At 43.9% G+C, this 19690-nt stretch overlaps 1 protein-coding gene across 2 annotated transcripts in view; it reads right to left on the bottom strand.

The window, feature by feature from the left end:
- Positions 1 to 19690, bottom strand: part of LOC126456927 (uncharacterized) — a 229173-nt gene that overhangs the window by 57294 nt on the left and 152189 nt on the right. Inside the window, exon 1 of one of the 2 annotated variants that reach the window (XR_007585413.1) lies at positions 11947 to 12159. The exons of the other annotated variant lie outside the window; for it this stretch is intronic. The gene's annotated coding sequence lies outside the window, so the exon portion shown is untranslated. Of the gene's footprint in view, positions 1 to 11946; positions 12160 to 19690 lie in introns of those variants that run through there. 2 annotated transcript variants of the gene reach the window in all.

Below are 19690 nucleotides of genomic sequence, written 5' to 3'. Positions count from 1 at the left end.
ACCTCGCTGTCTGGTTTCCTCCCCCAAACAACGCAACCCAATACTCAGGATTGCGATACACGGTAACTACTAAACGTCATCACGTAAAAGAATCTGCACCAACCACACTTCAGTTTCTCTCTTTTGACCTTCACGTTTCTTTCCTCACTGCAAAACAAGCAGCAAAAACTCGTATGTGTTGATGTATTTCTAATAAAGTCTTTACTCTCAAACTTTCTACTAATCTTCAAGTTATGATTCTATGATGACGCCTGTTTTTTGGGGGGAGAAGGGGGCGGAGTCAGTCTCCTGACTGGTTTGATGCCACCCGCCACGACTTCCTCTCCTGTGCTAACCTCTAAATCTCAGAGTAACTCTTCCACGTACTCAATTATTTGTTGGATACACTCCAATCTTTGTTTTCCCCAATAGTTTTCTCCTTCTACAACTCTCTTTAGTACCACCGACGTTATTCCGCAATGTCTTAAAACACGTCCTATCACCCTGTCTCTTCTTCTTGTCAGTTTTCTGAATACGTTTTTGCCGGCCGGGTTGGCCGTGCGGTTCAAGGCGCTACGGTCTGGAACCGCGTGACCGCTACGGTCGCAGGTTCGAATCCTGCCTCGGGCATGGATGTGTGCGATGTCCTTAGGTTAGTTAGGTTTAAGTAGTTCGAAGTTCTAGGGGACTGATGACCTTAGCAGTTAAGTTCCATAGTACTCAGAGCCATTTGAACCATTTTTGTATACGTTTTTGCCCTCGCCGATTCTGCACAGAACTTGCTCATTTCTCAAAAAAATGGTTCAAATGGCTCTGAGCACTATGGAACTTAACTTCTGAGGTCATCAGTCCCCTAGAACTTAGAACTACTTAAACCTAACTAACCTAAGGACATCACACGCATCCATGCCCGAGGCAGGATTCGAACCTGCGACCGTAGCAGCAGCGCGGTGTAGCACAGAAAGGAGCTGAGAGCGCAGTGTTGGAGTAGTAGCCGCGACAGATTCTGCCAGTTGTCACCATCCACTATTGCTAGGGACCAGAAAAATTCGTCTAAACGATAACGCGACGAGTAACGCGATTTTGGTGGGTTTTAAGGAAATATCGCGCATTCAACAGTTTTTAAGGAAGTAACGCGAATTCGGCGGTTTTTAAGGAAGTAACGCAAAATCAACGTTTTTCAACAAAATTTCTCGTGCCTTCGTAGGAACTGTCGTAAAGCTAATGATGTCAGTGACATATCTAATGTTGAAATGCTCCATGTTCAAGTGTCGCAGTACATTTAGCAGTCGTGACGTCACTAGTGGCCTTTCAACCATCGACTTTTACGAGCGCGTACGAACGACCACTGGGTGATTTTCGAGTATTTATTTCTTTTGCACTGTATGTGTCGCTGTATGCCGTTTCAAAGCAATGGCGGCATGAAAAATTCTACTATCTAACATAAATATTTAAGTCGGTGAGAAAAATTATCTACTGTTATTTTTATTTTTACCTTTGGTATTTGTTTTTAAATAATTAGTTGTGTCAAAATTTTTTGGTAAAATAATTTCTCTCTACACTTGGCTCATGTTTGGCCCACCCTATCTTAGGAATAGTTCCATTTTCAACATAGCATTGACAAATGGTTAAATATGACAAAAATAGATAATTGATAATAGAAAAAGCTTGCCAGAAAATAATACCGATAAATAACACCGAAACGTGCAAAAAATAACACCGATTTTGGCCATAAAATAACACCGATTTTTTCATGTCCCTAGCTACTGCGTGCGTGCTGCTCCTGTCCAGCTTTCACCCAGCAAGTACCGAAGCGCTGGGAATACCTTGCAGGTGAAAGCGCACACCGCGTGCCGAACCGATGAGGAAGAGAACGGTGCGTGCGAGGCAGAAGAGCGACGACAGACTGATGTCGACGTCACGGCCTGGAGGTGCTAGCTCTGCAAGCTGTTCCGCTGAATAGCTGGCCGCAGTTTCTCCGAGAACGCCCTTCGTGCTTACTGCAGCGCGAAAAACACTAGGACTTTTTACTTTTCCTTGCCTCGCCTGCTTTGCAGCGTGAATGGATTCCCTGACGTGGAATCAACTGCGTCCGCATTTCGCCAGCATCGCAAACTTTGTTGAACCTTTATGTACAGGCCGGTTGTAATTAACCTTTCGCTGCGCAAAACATTTTATCGTGTGAGTACCAGTTTTATACGAACGATGTTCAGTCTGTGCGTTGCAGGATTTGCGTTGTTAGTAGTTCAGTGCCATGACTTGCAGTTAGGCGACGTATAGTCGAAAGACAAGCTTCAGTGTGCATTATAGTTGCAGATAGTCAACATGGGTCAGGGCAAGGTGAGCAGGTCCTTACGCGTAAAGCTGTTTTAGCAAAACAACAGCAACAGCGCTGAGGCTCTCCGCGAGTATCGACGCATTAAAGGAATACACAGAGATCCTCTTTCCGCACTGGGGTTGAAGAACATGATTCCGACGTTCGAATTAACTGGCGATTTTCGAACTGCTCCTGAGAGAGGGCAACGACCAATCGCGCAACGAATTGCTGAAGAGTTGCTGTTGCTATGGCTGTGAATGCTAGATGCAACGTGCGATCTTCAAGCAGTGCACGATTTCACACAGCTGAACATTCCACTGTTCTAAAGTGCTGCGAACAATTGTCCTGCAGTCTCTAGTGCGGTTCAAGGTTGTCGTGGATGCAGACGGTCGCCATACTGAGCAACATTTGTAACCTGGAACGTAAACACGGTGAGCAAGTGACGAATGATACCCCCTCATGTGGAAATTAATATGCGTTTCTTTCGGTAGTTTATTCGTTATTTCTCTTCCGCATGTCCTTACAGATGTTTCGACCAAATTTCATTATTCTACGATCAGTCGTTTTACATAGAGGTCCTCTCAAGTAGCGTAAATTTATTTACAACCACCATATGCTACACTGAAGCCACGTTCCTCCGTGTGGTGCAACTTCAATATACTGCCGCAATTTTGTGTAGATACGACACCTGCTGATTGCAACAAATAATGACTCTACGGAGCATCGGCGTCCGCAGAAAAAAATGGCTCTGAGTACTATGGGACTTAACAGCTCAGGTCATCAGTCCCCTAGAACTTAGAACTACTTAAACCTAACTAACCTAAGGACATCACACACAGCCATGCCAGAAGCAGGATTCGAACCTGCGACCGTGGCGGTCGCGCGGTTCCAGACTGAAGCGCCTAGAACCGCTCGGCCACACCGGCCGCCGGCGTCCGCAGAAATTTATACAAGGGAGAAAAGACTGTGATATTGCCGTTTCCGATATCAGAAACCTTGGTCAATTCCTGCTGATTTTGAACAAAAATTCCACAGATTACAAATATGACAGCATGTTATTCTGTGTTTCAAAATGGTTCAGATGGCTCTAAGCACTATGGGACTTAACATCTGAGGTCATCAGTCCCCTACACTTAGAACTACTTAAACGTAACCAACCTAAGGACATCTCACACATCCATGCCCGAGGCAGGATTCGAACCCGCGACCGTAGCAGCAGCGCGGTTCCGGACTCAAGCGCCTAGAACCACCCGGCCTCAGCGGCCGGCTTCTGTGTTTCACCCCACAGAGTTTGACAAGATCAACTTCCTCGAAGTGGAGACCTTCTCCACACATTGAGTTTTCAAAGAAGTTTTCCTCTGTTCTGACGCAAGAAACGATATATTCTCTTTTCGACTGATGCATTTCTGTTCGTAAATGAAGTACAGATGAACGAACACTCCTACGGTGTAGCGAGACTAAGTCCATGGTTATATAACGCCTAAAGGAATTAAAAAGTATAGACGTCCTATTAAAATTACTTTTAAAGTTTTTTCTTCCTGTTTTGTTGATTTTAAACTATTTATTGAAGAAACACCAACTGGAAAATATTTGTATGACGTACAACAGTGATTAGACAGAAAAAGGAGCAGTAACAACAGTTACCGTAGCTCGGGACCTTATTCAAAGACGCTCGTACACTACGGTTTTGGTCACTCAAGTGCGTGTCGAATGTTTCTTGTCAGTACGTAGATTTGTATGAATACACTAGAACATAAACCCACCCGCTTCGTTGAAAAGTAGCTGGAACACAGAAAATAGTACCACTGAGTGAACTTGAAAGATTAAGTACTTGTAATCTTATAAAATTAGGCTAGTATCAAATATATTAATAATTAAGTGTACTAATAATTTAAGGACTAGTCTAATTAAATAGTATATGAAACAAGATCCACACAGAAAGGGCACGGGACACGATTTTCCGGCTGACCCTCTATCAATTACAGTTAAAAATACATAGTACGGACAGAAGAGTCCCAGTGAATAACAGTTGTGGGGTTTCATATATCGATCCGCCGTTAGCTGTATCAAAGTATCAACGAAGTGAAGAATATGGCCCATGTCTTAAATTGCTGTCGTTTTTCCGAAACAGCGTGCAGATGACAGAGTTAACTCTGTTGACTGCATAGTTCGCTGGCCAGGGACAAACCGAGCAGATTTTTGATTGGGCTGTGCGTACACAACGATTTGGCTACCTGTAGTTAATGTCTGACTAATTTCGAACGGTTGGAAACACAGTATGAAAAAGGCGGTGAGTGACTGATGTGATGTGGGAACGGCAGTCCACAGCTTGCGCTACTAATCGACTCTCGCATGCAATAATCGACCTTGCAGTTCGTTTCCCTCGCTTTCTGTCGAGTCGCGGCGCGGTCGTCGACACCGAATGGGGATTGCAGCGTCGTGTTCCACTTCCCGCTAACTGCGGGCAGAGCGATTGTGGCGAACAGGAAATTGCTGACCTTTTATACAAATTCGCTGATGCGTTCAGTGTTCCGCATTGTGTTGGACAGAGACGCGACACAGCATTGTTAATGTGAATGGCACCTACCTTTTATTATGCTGCCTAAATTTCTGGCAAATCATTCACTGTGGCGACGTTTCCTCCATATTACGTAAAACAACGACACATTTCCTGATGGGAGATAGTTTATCCGTAATGCTCTCTGGGGTAAATGGATGTGGTAACACGTGCAAAAAGGAGTCGCGAATAAAGGACAAGCTCTTATACATTCTACAAGTAACTTAATAGTCGAATAATAATAATAATATAAAACCTAACGACTCAACCCAAAAATTGATGTGAATTTTATACATGGGTACTCTCGAAACGTTTTCATTTAATACTCCCCCAATCAAGTAAAAAATACAGTATTTCACATGGTTCACGAGATTATTTTGATGTGCAGGATGGAGAAAAGTAAATCTCGGTCTTTCAAGGAAACAACACCACTGTGCTAATACTACTGCCATATATGAGCAGTGAGCCTAATTGTGGAACAGTGCCAAAAAATTTGCTATTCCTTCAATGGTACTAGAGGGAGCTGGAGCGGGTAAAAACCGTAGAGGAAAACAAAGATTGAAATAGATACAGCAAAAAATAGAGGACGTAGGTGCTGCTCTGAGACGAAGAGGTCGGTCGGGACGAGAGAGGAACTGGTGGCGGGCCGCATCAAACCAGTGCAGTATATATGCAGGCTAGATTCAGAAAAAAACTAGATGATCAGTCTTAGCTGTCTTACTAAACTCTGATTCGTTAGTATAGGTAAGTCTGGTATACTTTTTCGTTTCATGCTGCAATCAATGGACTCCTTCGTAAGGTATTCCTTTACCGTTGGTGTGGCTATGAACCGAACTTTTAACAGTTATCGTTCTGACAAGTGTATTTCTGGAAAGGAATCCTCTGCTGTACCGCTAAGGACTGACATTATCCCAACTGTAACTTTATTTGAAACCCAAGAGAAAGTGACCGAATTGGGAAAACAGTACTTAGCCGTAAACTCTTCAGGAACTCAAAGAAATCTTAGAGCAGTGTCCAACATGTTACTCTTTTCGCGGCTGCAAAGAACTCACATATAAGATATCATATTGTAATTAATGTAATCAGGCGTTCAATATCCCTAAATGGTAACATATCGCGGATTGCGGTGTACTTCTAGGTGCCCCAGGAGAAACGGGGTTCTTGAATTCTCGAATTTGCGAGATACGCTTCTTTTCTCAAGAAGCTCATGGGTTGTCTCTAGTTGGTAAAGTGGTACAGATTTTAAAAAAATCTGATCGATGCAACGTTCTGCATAGATGACAGTAGCTGAAATAAAAGTATACACTCTTCGTCTTGGAGAAGTACTGTTGCACCGCAAAAAACCTCAAAATAAACCAAAGTTAGTCACTTACTTTCTCCACAGTGAATTAACCTGATCAAAATATGAGTGTAAATCTATCGTGTTTTTAATGATAGTGAGTACCTTGTTCCAGTATAGCGTGCTGCTTTCCCCATCTATTCGAGAACGATTCTACAGATGCTGGAATCGTAGGCGTACTCAGCAGGGAGGAGGACATATCTCTCTCCACCCGCCCCCCCCCCCCCCCCCCACACACACAGCCACACACACGCAGGATAAAAATGAATTTTACGAATACGAACCGACGCGCAATCTGCGTCACCTCACAGACGTAACAGTTTGCTGGAGCAGGTAATGGATGCTGACTGGTTACAAGTGCACCCACAACCATTTTTTTGTTAAACCTCAGAGTTATTTCGTCATTTGCCGCGAAAATAAATATGAATAAAGCCTCCCTCCCAACTCAGTTACTGGCTACACTCGTGGCCCTAAAGTCGCATACTTTAGCAGTATCTGTGCGATTCGTATATCCGTTTGGAGGAGAAGTACATAGAATATTCCTTGAATACTTCTGGAAAGTTTAACAGCAGGCCTTCACGAATCTCTCTACAAGTTTACGCCACTTCGCTTTATTGTGCATCTGTGTAACGCTGTTATACAGATCGATACAGTTGTAAAAAATCTAGCACATGTTCATTCAACTTCTTCGGTTTCTTCAGTCAGTTCCGACTTGATACAAGAGGAAAACTAGCAAGGAATTAATAAAAAAAAGACGCTTTTTGTTGGTGATTTTTATTCCTTTGCCTTTGCTTGAGTTTAAAAATAGCTGTAAACACCCCTGAACATCAACGTTTCTCATGTCGGATGGTTTTAAAAATGTGACAGAATCTTTCGCAGACACTCTCCTGGTATTGCGGACTAAATCCCGTACATCGTCAATTACAGCAGCGCTGTTAAGAGTCCCTGCGGAATGCTACCGGTTTGTTTTATTTCTGTCGATGAGTCTTCCTTGACGGCCACCGACTGCGTTCTACAGTAAAGGAAGTTCTCGATCCAATTACGAGTGTGATTACAGGAATGAAACAGCAGCTCCATTTCCACGAAGCTTTATTGGCAAGACTGGTTGCGAATAGTGAATAATTATCGACCTCTGTCCCGCAAAGTATTCTACCTACGTACACAGCTAGCATATAAGAACGCAAATTATAGCTAAGTAAGTGCAAATAAGAGCTGGATGTTCATTTTGCACGTACATAGAACATGTCGTGGAAACCACGAACGTAAACATTAATCGAAAGCGATAGTGGCAAGAACTCTGTCTTACAACTGGAACTGTTGTTTTATTTTTATTAAGTATTACAAGGCAGAATAGGCCTGCCTAGGTGGTCGTTATGGACAAAAAGTACAAGTGGCTATTTGTATTACATACTTCCTTGTATGATCCGACTGGCTGTAATTGTCATTCCCTGAAGGTCTACTACAACTTTACATTTCATGAAGTAACATATCCTATATTTAGAACAAGTTTCGCAACCTTACTCCATTGTCAGAGCATATTTTCGAGAATTTTTCATAATTCACCGGCGTCTGAGTATAGCGATTTATTGTCCACTTTCCTAAAAATTACTTCAGTAGTAAGGGAGGCTTGAACATGGAACAATCGGACACTAAGGATCAATAAAAAATGCGTAATTCGAACATTAGAAAAAAAAGTTCAGATAGTGTTTTACAATACAGTCGACGATCTGACAGTGTAACCAGTCATAAGCGTCAAGTATTTATGTATCAGTTCGGTGCGATATCTAGTTTTGGGGAAGATAGATACAAGATCGATATTAATAGGAAGAATCCGCAGAGGTAGTTTAGAAAACTTTCATCCGACCATTTACTGGTTTGAGATTTGTAACAAATTCGTTGTAACTAGATTTCTATTTGGGAACCCTAGCTTTCTGGATTAAAGCAAGACCTGGAGGCGCTTCAAAAAAGATGCATGGGATACGTCAACAGTTTTCAGAGCGGAATCTACGAATGTCCTTTACCAGCGGAAATATGTTTATCGCAATGGAGAGTGCGCGTGGACTAATAACGGGTTTCACAGAAGTATGTAATCACTCATTCTTTCCTCGTTCCTTTCGTGAAAGAGCTTCCTTCCGGGCGTTCATAATTACTCCTGTAACACCTTGTGCCTTGAAGTGAAAGGTACACTCTACCGAGCACTTTACAAAAAGTCCAATAATGTAGATATCGATATATGAAGAAGATCATCCGTCAGTCACAGGACAGCAGGCCTTGAATTCATCGCGGGTTCCAAACTGCGGCGGCAACTGGGATTGAGTATTGCCCGCAGATCATCCTCGAAGCAAGAGTAATAAAAATCTTACCAAGCGATAGGGAGTTGCAGGGGTTATTAGGGAGAAACACAGCACCAGTACCCCATGAGATCTTGGTTACACTTCGAAGTATGGCAGAAAACGACGACTTACTTTAAAGTTCGAAATGTAAAATTGTGCACTTTGAGAAAAGGCCAAAACGTCGTATCCTATGACTGCAATATTAATGATTCACCACGGAAGCCACTTAACTTATACAAATACCTGGATGTAACAATTTGTGAGCATATGAAATGGGATGATCACATCGGCCCAACCGTCATGTTATCTTGGTTGGAGAGTCAACAACAGATGTAGGAATGAGTTAAGATTAGCCCCAGGAAAATGTGTCCGGACCCTCGCTGTTCATGTGAATTAATGACCTAACAGACAATGTTAATAACCTCAAAGCCGGCCAGAGTGGGCGAGCCGTTCTAGGCGCTACAGTCTGGAACCGCGCGACCGCGTTGGTCGCAGGTTCGAATCCTGCCTCGGGCATGGATGTGTGTGATGTCCTTAGGTTAGGTAGGTTTAATTAGTTCTAAGTTCTAGGGGACTGATGACCTGAGAAGTTAAGTCCCATAGTGCTCAGAGCCATTTGAACCAATAACCTCAAACTTCTCACGCATCATTCACCTGTCTATAATGAAATACTATCTGAAAAAAATTTGCAAATATCCACAATGTGATAAGATTTGAAAAATGCAAAGATTGGTAAGTTGTTTTAAATTTAATGAAATGTAAAATTACATACTCCACAAAACGAAAAACTCTAGTATTCTGTTAATACAATACTAATGAATCACAACAGGGATCAACTTATGCAACTATCTGGATTAACAATCTGTAGAGATTTGAAATGGAATGATCACATAGGCTCAGTCAAGCAAGTGCCGCCCTTTGGCTCTTTGGTTGAGTGCAGCGAAAATACGGTCTACATAGGAGATAGGTTGCAAAACGCTTGTACGAACTAGCCTGAAATAACGTTCAAGTGTGTGGCGTACCTACAAAGTATCGTCTCAGTTGTGCGATTTAATTCGTGATTTCCTGATAGAAAGACCACATTTCGTAGTAACTGACGGAAGGTCATCGAGTAAAACGGAGGTAATATCTAGCGTTCAGCAATAAAGTGTTACAGGCTCTCTCCTGGTCCTGGTCTACATAAACTATTTAGGAGACAATCTGCGCAGCCCTCTTAGATTGTTTGCAGATGACACTGTGATTTACCGCCTTATAAAGTCATCAGATGATCGAAACCAATTGCAAAATCGTTTAGACAAGGTGCCTGTATGGTGCGAAAAGCGCAAACTGACTCTAAATATTTAAAAGTACGGTGTCATCCACATGAGTACTAAAAGAAATTCCCCAGATTTCGATTACACGATAAATCACACAAATCCAAAGGCCGTGAATTCAACAAAATATTTAGGGATTACAATTACGAATAATTTAACTTGGAACGATGGCATAGATAACGCTGTGGGAAAATCGAACAAAGTCTGCGATTTATTGGCAGAACAGTTAGAAAATACCACTGTGCTTTTCCGTTCTCTTCTGGAGTATTGCTGCTTTGTTTGCGATCCGCATCAGATAGGACTGACGGAGGACATCGAAAAAATTAAAAAAAGGGCAGCTCTTATTATATCATCGCGAAATATGGCAGAGACTACCACGGATATGATAAGTTAACTGGCGAGAGTCACTACAACAAAGGCGTTTTTTGCTACGGCGGGAGTTTCTCGTGAAATTTCAATCACCAACTTTGTCCTCAGAGTGTGAAAATATTTTATTGGCGCCCACCAACATAGAAAATGCTTCAGATGGCTCTAAGCTCTATGGGACTTAACATCTGAGGTCATCAGTCCCCTAGAGTTAGAACTATTTAAACCTGACTAACCTAAGGACATCACACACATCCATGCCCAAGGCAGGATTCGAACCTGCGACCGTAGTAGCAGCGCGGTTCCGGACTGAAGCGCCGAGAACCGCTCTGCAACAGCGGCCGACACCACAATATACAAAGTAAATCAGAGCTCACATGAAAATATTTAAGTGTTCGTTTTTCCCGCGCTTTGTTTGAAAGTGAAACGGTAGAGTAATAGTCTGAAGGTAGTTCGATGAACCCTCTGTGAGGCACTTAATTATGAACTGCAGAGTAATCATGCAGATGTAAATATAGACAGAGATTTGTCTGACTGAGGAGTGCCCCTCAGGAAAATGTATGAGCTGAAACGGCAGACAAAGGCTGTCAGCAATGTTCAGCCGCCTGCCTATTACCCTTGCAGGGACCGCGAAGATTAATTACATAGCTAGGGTCGCCATCCGCCCCGATACATCGGGACCGTCACTATTATGGACTTTCTTGTCCCGACACCCCGAAAAGACCCAGTTTTGTCCCGATTTCCAACTGCTAAAATTATGCGAGTATTTTCTATTCCCGCATACAGTGCCACTGTGGAAAGAATATTTTCGCTGATGTCGGCCCAGTGGTCTGAAGAAAGAAATCGACTGCTGTCAGGAACTGTGGAATCACTCTTACAGTGCCCGTTTAATTACAATCTGAATTACATAGTTTCACAAATACGTAAATGGGGAAAAAGAGACTTGAAACTTCCTGGTAGATTAAAACTGTGTGCCAGACCGAGACTCGAACTCGGGACCTTTGCCTTTCGCGGGCAAGTGCTCTACCAGGAGTGCTAGTTCTGCAAGGTTCGTAGGAAAGCTTCTGCGAAGTTTTGTAGGTAGGAGACGAGGTACTGGCGGAATTAAAGCTGTGAGGACGGGGCGTGAGTCGTGCTTGGGTAGCTCAGTTGGTAGATTACTTGCCCGAGAAAGGCAAAGGTCCCGACTTCGAGTCTCGGTCCGGCACACAGTTTTAATCTGCCATGAAGTTTCATATCAGCGCACACTCCGCTGTAGAGTGAAAATTTCATTCTAAAAAAGACTTGCTAAGAAAGATGAAATGTTCCGAAAAATTTAGTGTACCAACTTCCTCTGTCGCAACAAGTTCCGTGAAACAGTGCTATAAATAAAAAGGATTTATATTAAGTATTCTTTTACTTTATTTCTATAACCCCTTCTCAGAGCGTCCCGACGAGGTCCAGGTTAGAAGTGGTAACCCCAGAGAGAGCGCAACGAGACATTCAAGCATTTTTCCCGCGAATGTACCATGGTGACGCACTAATACGAAGGAGTTCTGCAAAGTTCCCTCTGCCATGCACTTTACAATGTTTGGAAGAGGACGGCTGTACAGGTGAACCGGCAAGCAACACGCAGCTACCGCTAGAAAAAGAAGTTGACTCGCCACGGGACAAAGAAAGCCAGCAGACGCGCGCTCTGTCACGGAGCCCGCACCTGAATGGTGGAGCGGCGCTCTGCAGGGAGAGCCGGTCTGGTAATTTACCTGCGCATGGTTGCCCGCGCCACGATGTTAGCAGGTGTGCCGGTCCTCACGCCGCCGCCGCCGCCACCGCCGCCGCCGCTACCGCTGCCTCGCGAGCCGGCAAGGTAACAACTAACTAACCAGGCAACCAGGCACCGCCTCGGCCAGCCGGCCTTCCACAGAGCGCGCCACCGGCGGGGCGGCAGCCGTGAGTCGAGGCCAGCCGCAGGTATAACGGCCGGCGCCGCCACCGAAGCACACCTGACGCGCCCGCACGGGTAGGCGGGAAACTCACCACCTCTGTATCCAAAGCGCCCCTTCTCCGTGCAGGTCCATTCATACGGGACATAGTCAACGTCACAATAGTCACATCCCGGGACGCCACGCACTTTCCCCTGTGTTGAGGGCACGAATCATCGTGCTGGAGTCTTACTATACTTTGCATGTGACAACGGCCTCATCGACCAAACGCTTCTCTAAGAGCCTCTTCCATTTCTTTCTGTCGAGTGGACTATTTATCCATTTGAAATTGATATACATCCTCCTGTTGTACCTGGGAAGAGGTACCATCAGCAAGTGGCGCGGCTAGGTCATCATCCAATTACGCGTATTATAATTACAAATGTATCAAGACCAGTTTGGATTTCGTAGAAGCGTTGGAACACGCGAGGCAATATTGACCCAACCACTTACATTAGAAGAAAGATTAAGGAAAGGCAAACCTACGTTTTTAGCATTTGTAGACTTAGAGAAAGCTTTTGACAATCTACATCTACTTTTTCTTAAAAGGCATCATAGTCGCCGCTGACTGTTTCAGATATATATTGTTACTATCGCAACCCTCAGACTTCGAGAAGAATATAATAATTCCAATCCCAAAGAAAGCAGGTGTTGACAGATGTGAAAATTACCGAACTATCAGTTTAATAAGTCACAGCTGCAAAATACTAACGCCAATTCTTTATAGACGAATGGAAAAACTGGTAGAAGTCGACCTCGGGGAAGATCAGTTTGGATTCCGTAGAAATGTTGGAACACGTGAGGCAATACTGACCTTACGCCTTATCTTAGAAGAAAGATTAAGGAAAGGCAAACCTACGTTTCTAGCATTTGTAGACTTAGAGAAAACTTTTGACAATGTTGACTGGAATACTCTCTTTCAAATTCTAAAGGTGGCAGGGGTAAAATACAGGGAACGAAAGGCTATTTACAATTTGTACAGAAACCAGATGGCAGTTGTAAGAGTCGAGGGGCAGGAAAGGGAAGCAGTGGTTGGGAAGGGAGTGAGACAGGGTTGTTGCCTCTCCCCGATGTTATTCAATCTGTATATTGAGCAAGCAGTAAAGGAAACAAAAGAAAAATTCGGAGTAGGTATTAAAATCCATGGAGAAGAAATAAAAACTTTGAGGTTCGCCGATGACATTGTAATTCTGTCAGAGACAGCAAAGAACTTGGAAGAGCAGTTGAACGGAATGGACAGTGTCTTGAAAGGAGGATATGAGATGAACATCAACAAAAGCAAAACGAGGATCATGGAATGCAGTCGAATTAAGTCGGGTGATGCTGTAGGAATTAGATTAGGAAATGAGACACATAAAGTAGTAAATGAGTTAAGCAATTTGGGGAGCAAAATAAGTGATGATGGAGAGACACATTATGCAGTAATTTCCATTGCTTGGACATCTTCTTGCCGTTGATCAACGTTGATTCTTTTGCCTTTTAGGGATAGTTTCCCGTCCCAAGGGAAAGTTGGTGCCCTAAACCTCTGTCTATTTACCGCCCTCTATGGAAACACCATTGGCAGACTGAGGGTGGAATAATTATACCGGAATACTTTGACCTCTATTGCTGATGATTTTTATTGAAGTTCTAACTAGTGGCGAGGTTCGAACCTTTGACCTAGAACGTTGTTATTATTAGCAAAAGGCGCTGCGCTGGACAGTAGGACCCGACTTCTACTGCTGCAGTGTAATTCAACAAGTTACGAGTAATGAAAATTCTGGGTGGTTACAACCAAGTACGTATTTGTGCGTTACGTCTAATTTTGTCTGCTAAACCATGCCAGTACTTCAAGGGTCTTGTTAGAATCACTGTGGCCAGATATGTAACTGGGCTAACATATTCAATATTTATTTCATCAGCTCCTCATATTGCACTTACCCCAGTACATTGCGTCACAGATCAAGTACCTCTCATATCATCATAACTGAAACATAAGACCTGACTTGACAAGTACCGTAATTGTACTTATCCATAAAACAAAAACATTTTCAAACTCATTTCCCATTGTTACTGTCCGCCTGTGGAACAAGTTACCCAGCGCTCTAAGCATGCCGGTAGCTGAATACCCTGTAGCATTCAAAAAAGTTGAAGTATTATCTCTTGTTAACTTCAGAACTTATCCTCTCATAAATTAACAAATGTGTCCACTTCTCCCTGTCAAACAGTGAAATAAATGCTCGCTTCTTCTTCCAGGTATACTTCTTGTCTCAGTTTCTCCCTCTTTTCGTTTCCCACAGAATGACGCCGTTCATTTTTTCTCCTCTCTTCATTAGTTTTGTTGTCCGCCCCTGGTAGCTGAATGGTAGCCGGCCGGTGTGGCCAAGCGGTTAAAGGCGCTACAGTCTGGAACCGCGTGACCGCTACGGTCGCAGGTTCGAATCCTGCCTCGGGCATGGATGTGTGTGATGTCCTTAGGTTAGTTAGGTTTAAGTAGTTCTAAGTTCTAGGGGACTGATGACCTTAGAAGTTAAGTCCCATAGTGCTCAGAGCCATTTATTTATACCATCCAGGCCGCCATGCGCTGTTGCCATTAGAAAGCCGGCACGGTAGCTCAGCGTGTTCGGTCAGAGGGTTAGCAGCCCTCTGTAATAAAAAAACTGAGCTAATCGATCAACAACGAACTTTAACGGATGTCTTACGACGTCCGCCCCGAGCAGATGCAACGAACAAAAGGGAACAAAGTGAGATTAAAAAAAAAAAAAAAATGGTCTGCGTGACGGATTGTCAATCCTCTGGGCCCGGGTTCGATTCCCGGCTGGATCGGGGAATTTTCTCCGCCCAGGGACTGGGTGTTGTGTTGTCCTCATCATCATCCTATCATCCTCATCGACTGCAGGTTGCCGAAGTGGCGTCATATTGAAAGACCGGCACCCAGTGAACGGTCTGCCCGACGGGGGCCCTAGCCATACGAATGAATAAATTAGTTTTGTTCTACCAGCTTAGTCTCCTAATCTCTTGTGGCTCATACTCTGAATCAATCTGCCTGCAATTTATCATTACTTTTCTGCTCCTCACAAATAAAGGTAAGCTGCATATTTTTACTTTTTGACTATTTTTCGACCGTGACTGTCTCAAGAATTATGTAAAGTTTTTTTTTTTTTTTAATTACAAAATCAACGTAAATGGAGGCACTCCAGTGACCCACAACGAGGCTGCCACGCAAGAAGAAAAAAGATGACCACAGCATTTACGAAAAGACTATGTAACATCAGTATGGCCTCATTGTAACGCTGTTTTTGGAATGCCATTTAGCCTGAAGATGAGGTATTATCTCGAAACATGTGCTAAATAAATAAGTAATACAATAGTTGACAAAGTTTGTGACGTAGCGGTTACTTAAAAAAACCTTTACGTATTTTTACTTCTTTTCATTTTCTCTCTGTCGTAGCTGTTTCTCATTTTTATATTCCATACTACGTTTAATACCTCCTATGACACATGTGTCATAATTAACATAATGTAAAGTATGAAAAATGCCATATCAGGATAACGAAGTGGTGTTGTTACACACGCTTTTATTAACTGACGCATAGTACGAGGGCTGTTCGGAAAGTAAGGTCCCATCGGTAGTGAAATGAAAACCACAGTGAAAATCAAAAAATTTTTGTTCACAACAGTTAGCCACACTTTCCAGCTACCTCTCCAAATAGTCGCTGCTCCGATGCTCCGACTCACACACCTGTCGTGGCGTTCTACAAACTTTGCAGTACCCTCGTCACAGAAAGAAGCCGCCTGTGCTTCCCGCCAATTCTCTACGCTGGTCTGCCTTTCGTTGTTTGTGCCAAAATGTTGTCGTGGTAGCAAGCGGTTCATGTGAGCAGAGATGAACAACGGAGGGATCCAATTGAGGGCTGTATTGTGGGTGATCTAACACTTACCATCGAAACGCTGCAGGAGCGTCTTCATTGTCCCTCCAGAATGCGACTGAAAATTGTCTTGAAGAAAGAAACGCATGACACTTATGTTATGTGGGCTGCATAGCTTCGGGTGAAATCTCCCACCAGATCCATATACACTACTGGCCATTAAAATTGCTACACCACGAAGATGACGTGCTACAGACGCGAAATTTAACCGACAGGAAGAAGGTGCTGTGATATGCAAATTATTAGCTTTTCAGAGCATTCACACAAGGTTGGCGCCGGTGGCGACACCTACAACGTGCTAACATGAGGAAAGGTTCCAACCGATTTCTCATACACAAACAGCAGTTGACCAGCGTTGCCTGGTGAAACGTTGTGATGCCTCGTGTAAGGAGGAGAAATGCGTACCATCACGTTTCCGGCTTTGATAAAGGTCGGATTGTAGCCTATCGCGATTGCGGTTTATCGTATCGCGACATTGCTGCTTGCGTTGGTCGAGATACAATGGCTGTTAGCACAATATGGAATCGGTGTGTTCAGGAGGGTAATACGGAACGCCGTGCTGGATCCCAACGGCCTCGTATCACTAGCAGTCGAGATGACAGGCATCTTATCCGCATGGCTGTAACGGATCGTGCAGCCACGTCTCGATCCCTGAGCCAACAGATGGGGACGTTTGCAAGACAACAACCATCTGCACGAACAGTTCGACGACGTTAGCAGCAGCATGGACTCTTAGCTCGGAGACCATGGCTGAGGTTACCCTTGACGTCGCATCACAGACAGGAGCGCCTGCGATGGTGTACTCAACGACGAACCTGGGTGCACGAATGGCAACACGTCATTTTTTCGGATGAATCCAGGTTCTCTTTACAGCATCATGATGGTCGCATCCGTGTTTGGCGAGATCGCGGTGAACGCACTTTGGAAGCGTGTATTCGTCATCGCCATACTGGCGTATCACCCGGCGTGATGGTATGGGGTGCAATTGGTTACACGTCTGGGTCACCTCTTGTTCGCATTGACGGCACTTTGAACAGTGGACGTTACATTTCAGATGTGTTACGACCCGTGGCTTTACCCTTCATTCGATCCCTGTGAAACCCTACATTTCTGCAGGATAATGCACGACCGCATGTTGCAGGTCCTGTACGGCCCTTTCTGGATACAGAAAATGTTCGACTGCTGCCCTGGTCAGCACATTCTCCAGATCTCTCACAAATTGAAAACATCTGGTCAATGGTGGCCGAGCAACTGGCTCGTCACAATACGCCAGTCACTACTCTTGATGAACTGTGGTATCGTGTTGAAGCTGCATGGGCAGCTGTACCTGTACACGCCATCCAATCTCTGTTTGACTCGATGCCCAGGCGTATGAAGGCCGTTATTACGGCCATAGGTGGTTGTTCTGTGTACTGATTTCTCAGGTTCTATGCACCCAAATTCAGTTCTAGTATAATATATTTGTCCAATGAATACCCGTTTATCATCTGTATTTCTTCTTGGTGTAGCAATTTTAATGGCCAGTAGTATATGAATAATCGTTGAGCGGAGACACAGGCAAATGACATGCCATTACATTCATTTACCTCTCTCCGTCTGAACACGTTTCGTCGACTACATCACGCTGTGCTACACTGCTCGGCGTCTTAGTGTGCCTGTACCTGCGAAAAGCCGCATATGCCAGCAAGCGCCCAGGGCTCAATAGAAGTTTCACTCTGTAGAAATGTCACTCTGCAGAAGCGTTCTAATCCCTCTGGTGCCAGGGCTCGTTCTGGTAATTAAAGGCAATTTCTTCCTCGTCCACGACCAAATTGCATTTTTATCTGAACAAATGAATCTATGTCCGAGGTTTATCCTGTAACTGACACTTTCTACAGAGGGGGGTCTGATGTTCAACTGATGTGTTAACTTCTGTGCAGTGGTAACCACCCCTCAGATAACATCCAACCAATTGGATCTGAAGTCTAGCGGCAGGAATTTGTGACGAACATTCCTATAAACCCTGCTCGATTCTGTCGATGGATAACACCTGTAAAGTGGGTGTGCCGGAGAAAACATTGTGGAACGGTGAAGGGATTCCTCCACGGACGCGGGTGACATCTACACCGTACGGTGCGTGGCGGAGGATATCCTGTACCACTACTATTCGTTTCCTTTCCTGTTTCACTCGCAAATGGAATAAGGGAAAAACGATTGTCTATATACCTCCGTATGAGCTCAAATTTATCGAATCTTATCTTCGTGGTCCTTACGGGCAATGTATGCTGGTGGCAGTAGAATCATTCGGCAGTCATCACCAAATTCCTCTTCTCCGCGTTTTCTCAACAGTGTTTCTCGAAAAGAACGTCGACCTCCCTCCTATTTGAGTTCCCGAAGCATCTCCGTAACACTTTCGTGTTGTTCGAACTTACCGGTAACAAATCTAGCAGCCCGCATCTGAATTGGTTCGATGTGTTTCTTCAATCCGACCTGGTACGGATCCCAGACACTCGTGCAGTACTCAAGAATAGGTCGCAGCAGCGTCCTATATGTGTTCTCCTCTACAGGAGAGCCATTATTTTTTTTAAATTCTCCAAATAAACCGAAGTCTGTCACCCGCCTTCCCTACCACAGTTCTCACATGCTCCTTCCATTTCACATAGCTTTGCAAAGCTACGCCCATATATTTAAACGACTTGACTGTGTCATACAGGACACTAGTAATACTGTAACCGAACATTACATGTTTGTTCTTCCTGCTCATGCGCATTAACTTACGTTTTTCCACATTCAGAGCTAGCTGCCATTCATCACAGCAACTAGAAATTTTGTCTAAGTCGTCTTGTACCTTGCTACAGTTACTCAACGTCGGCACCTTGCCGTACACCACGGCATCATCAACAAACAACCGCACGCTGCTGCCCACCCTGACCGCCAAATCATTTATGTATACAGAGAACAACAGAGGTCCTATCACACTTCCCTATGGCACTCCTGACGATACCCTTGTCTCTAATGAACATTCGCCATCGAGGAAAATATACAGCGTTCTACTACTGAAACACGTATGTTCTGTAGCAGCGATGGCGAGGCATGACAGAATCTCTGACCAGAGAGTTATTTATCGTTGCTAGTCTGCGCTTGACCGCGCGAGAGGGCAGTTGCATGTAGGGAGTCAGTAGTAGCAGTTGCTAGTAGCACTCAGTCAGTGCTAGTTGCGCGCGAGAGACAGTCGGAGTTGTGTGTGAGGAGTCGGCGGGCGTCGACATGGGCCTCTGGTCAAGATTCAGGACGAGGTATATTTTTTTAAATAAGGTAATGAAGCAGCATTGCGCTCATCTGATAATGTAATGCATCTTAAGTGTAATTAATTTGTTCAAGAATCGCCCCAATAATAATTTTGTTTTCAAACCAAGCATTTTAACAAAACAAACATTTTATTGAAAGAAAGTTTCCCATGCATTTCCTTAAAGAAAAAATTTACTTAAGTTCAAAGAATTTTTGCGATGCATTTCCTTCAAGCTATGGCGAAAAATAAGAGCAGATGCAATTTTACTGAGGTAAGAACAGGGCCTAAGATCGACATTTTGGTCTATTTGCGTTTTTATTGTCACTGAGATTTCATTTTTATTGAATTT

Source organism: Schistocerca serialis, chromosome 2 (genome assembly GCF_023864345.2).
Source record: "Schistocerca serialis cubense isolate TAMUIC-IGC-003099 chromosome 2, iqSchSeri2.2, whole genome shotgun sequence".
Classification (NCBI taxonomy): Eukaryota; Metazoa; Arthropoda; class Insecta; order Orthoptera; family Acrididae; genus Schistocerca; species Schistocerca serialis.
Note: the sequence above shows the minus strand (reverse complement) of the source record. Positions and strands in the feature narration are given on the sequence as shown.